Raw genomic sequence first — 7251 nt, 5'->3', positions numbered from 1 at the left:
TGTTGAAAATCGGTGGAGGTTTGGCCGAGTTAGGGGCTATTTTTCACCATGCCACAATAGTCAAGGTCAAGGTAGGGAGCGTGGGAAAATAGTGTTTTTCTCCCAAGCGTGGAAAGATATGTTAAAGTTTGACCCACCGGCGCCTAGGTCTGGATGAGTCGCACCTGCCTGTGTTATCCCCGTGCATGTCGCTGTGTCCGTTCGTGCGTACGCCTTCGCATAGCAAACGCTTCGGTGCCAAGTCGGTAGCTTAAAGTTGGTTTTCTCCGAAAGCCTATGAGCGATCTTAAGGTGCGACCCATCGGCAGATGGGCCTCGACGAGACGCAGCTGGCAGTGAAAACCCCATGGATCTCGGCTGGTCCGATCGTCCGTAAGTCAAAGAAAACGAATGCAATGGAATTCGCAATGGTCAGCTCGCTGCGAGAATCGGATTATTTTTTTTCCTGGCCAAACGGGTGGACCAATGGGCAATTGCAAGACGTCATTCGATCTGGCGTGACGAGAGGCGTCTTGGAAAAAAAAATAAGTCCATTGGACCTGTACGTTCGTCCGTAATGGTGAGAAAACCGATTTTTGGAACCCCCCTCCAATGTTAAAGTGAAAATGTCCATTAAAAAAAGTTTTCTCGCCGACGGGTAGAGGTATTGTCCCGTGTCGTGGTTCGACCGCTCGGGCCCGACGAGACGCGTCTGCCGGTGCCAGGCACGGTCGAGTAGGCGTGTCCGTTCGTCCGTGCGCTCTGGAAAACGTTTTCAGCCGCGCCGAACCATACGAGTGCGAAGTTGGCTTAAATCGAGTTTGCTCGAAAAGTAATGGACCGATTTTGACATGCGACCTACCGACAGGTCGGTCTCGGCAAGACACGTCGGACGGTGTGAAAGACATGGAATTCCCATCGTCCGTTCGTCCGTCCGGGGAAGAAAACGGGCCCGTTGATGTCAATGTCGGAAGCGGGCGACATTGGGTCGAAGCGAGTTTTGAGCATCGCCACTTAAAGGTATGTTGCCATGCCCTACGTCGTAAGATGGGCCTGGAAGAGCCGCATCTGGTGGTGCAAACCGCATGAAAATCGGCTTGTCCGTTCGTCCGTGCGACCCGTCCACGTGCATGTCGCTGGAGCGCGACATGGGGTTGAAGCGAGTTTTCAGCATCGCCACTTGGCAGGATGTTGACGAGCCATACGTCGGACGATGGGCCTGGAGAAGACGCATCTGTGCGTGCAAACCCCGTGAAAATCTGCTGGTCCGTTCGTCCGTACGGCTGAGAAAATGCGTAGTTCAAGGTCAAGGTCGGGAGCGTGGGAAAAAAATGGCTTGGGTGCAGTTTTCTCTGGAACGGCAAGAGCTATCTTGAAGTGGGAAGCACCGGCACATCGGCCCGGACGAGTCGCATCTGCCTGCGAAAAGGGCATTTGAATCACCGTGTCCGTTCGTGTGCAGGACGAGGAAAATGAATGGTTTGACTGTTGCGGAGAAGACGGATCCGTACTTGGAGTTAGTACGTGGATTTACGCTGGCGCACAAAGAGAGATATGAATACCAAGAAGAAGAAGAAGAAGAAGAAGAAGAAGAAGAAGAAGAAGAAAAAATTAGAAAATAAAAATAACAAAGAAGAAGAAGAAGGAAGGCGGGAAGAAAGAACATAATAATAATAATAATAATAATAATAATAATAATAATAATAATAATAAAACCCGCAATACAAGGTGATTTTGTACGATACTATTTAAAACACTTTATGGAAGCGTTCGATTGTCGTTTCTATGCATAAATTTGGCAATTGTAATCCATTCCACTGCATTTTTCATGATGGGAAAATATTGTCCCACTTGGGCAAAGATTGGCCCAAAATCTACCTGGCATTGGAAGCACTTGGCTTCATTCACCTTAGGACTCCAGCGTTACCTTGTCGTACAGACAATATTGTGTAGGCATGTTTGTCCAATTCCTTGGTTCGACATTAAAATCACTTCATACAAACAATATAAGTGATTTCGTCCAATTGCGCTCTTTGACAAATTTCAAAATTGTGTGCAATTCGATCATGTGGCATTGATAAACACTTTACAGAAGCGTTTAATTATGTTCTGTCTGCATGAAGTTGGCATTTTCCATGATGGGAAATATTTGTCCAAAACCTACATGTTATCTGGCTTTGAGCCCCCCCCCAAAATTGCCAAGAAAAGTAGCAAAATGTGGCCAAAAACCTACGTTATTGGGTTTGGGGCAAAAATTTGCACAACAATGTTCCGAAAAGTGGCCAAAAACCTACCTAAACTTTTCTGAGACACGCTCGACAGTGTCTTCTTTCCGCACGGTTTGTGTCAAGCCCGTTCCCTTGGCTGTGACGGGAACAAATAAATTTAAAAAAAAAAAAAAACAAAGGAAAAAAAAAAAAAAGAAAAGAAAAGAAAAGAAAAAGAAAAAATCGTATCTGTAGAACGGTAAAAGATATTCTCATGCGGTTTGCGTTGGCTGCTGCGTCCTAGACAGAGCTATTATGTCTCTCTGTATGTATGTATGTATGTATGTATGTATGTATGTATGTATGTATGTATGTATGTATGCAAATCAATAAATAACCAAGTCCAACAAAACCCATTTCTTCCATGCAAGTGTAAAGTTTCGAAAAATTGAAAGCTTAGGAATAGAGCGACGTGCCATATGTCGGCAGATCGGGCTCGAAGAGACGACTCTGTTAGAGCAAACCGCACGTCAATAGCCCTGTCCGTTCGTCCGTACGCTTCGAGAAACCGACCGTTTCTAGGTAAAACGCGGCTTAAAGTTCCTTTCCTCCGGAAGGGCAAGAGCTAGGTAGACGTGCGACCCAGGGCCAGATTGGTCTTGAAGAGACGCGTCAGGCAGTGAAAACCCCACGAAAATCGGACTGTCCGTTCGCCCGCCATTGGAAGAAAACCGATTCCTTCCATGCAAGTGTGAAGTTTCGAAAAATTGAAAGCTTAGGAATAGAGCGACGTGCCATATGTCGGCAGATCGGGCTCGACGAGGCCACTGTGCTAGAGCAAACCGAACGTCGATAGCCCTGTCCGTTCGTCCGTTCGCTTCGAAAAACCGACCGTTTTTAGGTGAAACGCGGCGTAAAGTTCCTTTTCTCGGGAGGGGCAAGAGCTAGGTGGACGTGCCACCCACGGCCAGATTGGCCTTGAAGAGACGCGTCTGGCAGTGAAAACCCCACGAAAATCGGACAGTCCGTTCGTCCGTGCGACCATGAAAAGCCGAAGGTCAAGGTCGTTGCCATCACGGCATTCCGTTGGTTCGGTATCTTCACTCGAATACCTATATCTTTCGAACGCTCGAAGATATTTTCGTGCGGTTTGCTGCGGCTGATGGGTCTGAGAAAGACCTATCCGTCGATGCCTTGCGCTGGAAGATGGCTTCATCCTGGACGAGGCGGTGGCCATTTCAGCGAGAGACGAAAGTAATGGGAAAATAACAAGTAACCGACTTCGCTCGGGAAGCAATTTATCGGCACTCTTGCTAGAAAATTCGTGTCTCTAAAACGGCGAAAGATATTCTCGTGCGGTTTGCGGTGGCGGCTGCGTCCTAGAGAGAGCTATCCACGCATGCCTTGCCGAGCGAGATGGCTTCAAAGATGGCTTCGTGATGGCCGTTCAGGCACAGGCAGAAATCACTGGAGGGGGGGATAGACACACAAAACTCGCTCGGTATGCAATTTATCGGCACACTTGCTAGAAAATTCGTGTCTCTAAAACGGCGAAAGATATTCTCGTGCGGTTTGCGGTGGCGGCTGCGTCCTAGACAGAGCTATCCACGCATGCCTTGCCGAGCGAGATGGCTTCAAAGATGGCTTCGTGATGGCCGTTCAGGCACAGGCAGAAATCACTGGAGGGGGGATAGACACACAAAACTCGCTCGGTATGCAATTTATCGGCACACTTGCTAGAAAATTCGTGTCTCTAAAACGGCGAAAGATATTCTCGTGCGGTTTGCGGTGGCGGCTGCGTCCTAGACAGAGCTATCCACGCATGCCTTGCCGAGCGAGATGGCTTCAAGGATGGCTTCGTGATGGCCGTTCAGGCACAGGCAGAAATCACTGGAGGGGGGGATAGACACACAAAACTCGCTCGGGAAGCAATTTATCGGCACACTTGCTAGAAAATTCGTATCTCTAAAACGGCGAAAGATATTCTCGTGCGGTTTGCGGTGGCGGCTGCGTCCTAGAGAGAACTATCCACGCATGCCTTGCCGAGCGAGATATATATATATATATATATATATATATATATATATATATATATATATATATATATATTCACACACACACACACACAAAGACACACACACACACACACACACACACACACACACACACACACACACACACACACACACACACACACACACACACACATCAATTAATAACTAAGTCCAACGTTGGTTTTAGTTACTTCGCTTCCAAGGGCTTTGCACCAAGGGAATGTCAGGGGTACACAAGGCCTAGCGCCGACGGCGGGAGGTATTATCAAATGTCAGATGCCAAAAGATCTGTCTTGAATAGACGCGTCGGCCTGTGCCAAATATATCTTAATGGCTGCGTCCGTTCGTCCGCCATCGGGAGAAAACCGTTTTCTTCCATGCAAGTGTGAAGTTTCGAAAAATTGAAATCTTTGGAATATAGCGACGTGCCACATGTCGGCAGATCGGGCTCGAAGAGACGACTCTGTTAGAGCAAACCGCACGTCAATAGCCCTGTCCGTTCGTCCGTACGCTTCGAGAAACCGACCGTATCTAGGTAAAACGCGGCTTAAAGTTCCTTTCCTCCGGAAGGGCAAGAGCTAGGTGGACGTGCGACCCAGGGCCAGATTGGTCTTGAAGAGACGCGTCAGGCAGTGAAAACCCCACGAAAATCGGACTGTCCGTTCGCCCGCCATTGGAAGAAAACCGATTCCTTCCATGCAAGTGTGAAGTTTCGAAAAATTGAAAGCTTAGGAATAGAGCGACTTGCCATATGTCGGCAGATCGGGTTCGACGAGGCCACTGTGCTAGAGCAAACCGAAGGTCGATAGCCCTGTCCGTTCGTCCGTACGCTTCGAAAAACCGACCGTTTTTAGGTGAAACGCGGCGTAAAGTTCCTTTTCTCGGGAGTTGGAAGAGCTAGGTGGACGTGCGACCCACGGCCAGATTGGCCTTGAAGAGACGCGTCTGGCAGTGAAAACCCCACGAAAATCGGACTGTCCGTTCGTCCGTGCGACCATGAAAAGCCGAAGGTCAAGGTCGTTGCCATCACGGCATTCCGTTGGTTCGGTATCTTCACTCGAATACCTATATCTTTCGAACGCTCGAAGATATTTTCGTGCGGTTTGCTGCGGCTGATGGGTCTGAGAAAGACCTATCCGTCGATGCCTTGCGCAGGAAGATGGCTTCATCCTGGACGAGGCGGTGGCCATTTCAGCGAGAGACGAAAGTAATGGGAAAATAACAAGTAACCGACTTCGCTCGGGAAGCAATTTATCGGCACTCTTGCTAGAAAATTCGTGTCTCTAAAACGGCGAAAGATATTCTCGTGCGGTTTGCGGTGGCGGCTGCGTCCTAGAGAGAGCTATCCACGCATGCCTTGCCGAGCGAGATGGCTTCAAAGATGGCTTCGTGATGGCCGTTCAGGCACAGGCAGAAATCACTGGAGGGGGGGATAGACACACAAAACTCGCTCGGTATGCAATTTATCGGCACACTTGCTAGAAAATTCGTGTCTCTAAAACGGCGAAAGATATTCTCGTGCGGTTTGCGGTGGCGGCTGCGTCCTAGACAGAGCTATCCACGCATGCCTTGCCGAGCGAGATGGCTTCAAAGATGGCTTCGTGATGGCCGTTCAGGCACAGGCAGAAATCACTGGAGGGGGGGATAGACACACAAAACTCGCTCGGTATGCAATTTATCGGCACACTTGCTAGAAAATTCGTGTCTCTAAAACGGCGAAAGATATTCTCGTGCGGTTTGCGGTGGCGGCTGCGTCCTAGACAGAGCTATCCACGCATGCCTTGCCGAGCGAGATGGCTTCAAGGATGGCTTCGTGATGGCCGTTCAGGCACAGGCAGAAATCACTGGAGGGGGGGATAGACACACAAAACTCGCTCGGGAAGCAATTTATCGGCACACTTGCTAGAAAATTCGTATCTCTAAAACGGCGAAAGATATTCTCGTGCGGTTTGCGGTGGCGGCTGCGTCCTAGAGAGAACTATCCACGCATGCCTTGCCGAGCGAGATATATATATATATATATATATATATATATATATATATATATATATATATATATATATATATATATATATATATATATATATATATTCACACACACACACACACAAAGACACACACACACACACACACACACACACACACACACACACACACACACACACACACACACACACACACACACACACACACACACACATCAATTAATAACTAAGTCCAACGTTGGTTTTAGTTACTTCGCTTCCAAGGGCTTTGCACCAAGGGAATGTCAGGGGTACACAAGGCCTAGCGCCGACGGCGGGAGGTATTATCAAATGTCAGATGCCAAAAGATCTGTCTTGAATAGACGCGTCGGCCTGTGCCAAATATATCTTAATGGCTGCGTCCGTTCGTCCGCCATCGGGAGAAAACCGTTTTCTTCCATGCAAGTGTGAAGTTTCGAAAAATTGAAATCTTTGGAATATAGCGACGTGCCACATGTCGGCAGATCGGGCTCGAAGAGACGACTCTGTTAGAGCAAACCGCACGTCAATAGCCCTGTCCGTTCGTCCGTACGCTTCGAGAAACCGACCGTATCTAGGTAAAACGCGGCTTAAAGTTCCTTTCCTCCGGAAGGGCAAGAGCTAGGTGGACGTGCGACCCAGGGCCAGATTGGTCTTGAAGAGACGCGTCAGGCAGTGAAAACCCCACGAAAATCGGACTGTCCGTTCGCCCGCCATTGGAAGAAAACCGATTCCTTCCATGCAAGTGTGAAGTTTCGAAAAATTGAAAGCTTAGGAATAGAGCGACTTGCCATATGTCGGCAGATCGGGCTCGACGAGGCCACTGTGCTAGAGCAAACCGAAGGTCGATAGCCCTGTCCGTTCGTCCGTACGCTTCGAAAAACCGACCGTTCTTAGGTGAAACGCGGCGTAAAGTTCCTTTTCTCGGGAGTTGGAAGAGCTAGGTGGACGTGCGACCCACGGCCAGATTGGCCTTGAAGAGACGCGTCTGGCAGTGAAAACCCCACG

Source organism: Sinohyriopsis cumingii, unplaced genomic scaffold (assembly GCF_028554795.1).
Source record: "Sinohyriopsis cumingii isolate HCF-2022 unplaced genomic scaffold, ASM2855479v2 utg005164l, whole genome shotgun sequence".
NCBI classification, from domain to species: domain Eukaryota; kingdom Metazoa; phylum Mollusca; class Bivalvia; order Unionida; family Unionidae; genus Sinohyriopsis; species Sinohyriopsis cumingii.
The sequence above is the reverse complement of the archived record's forward strand: the minus strand, read 5'-3'. Positions refer to the sequence as shown.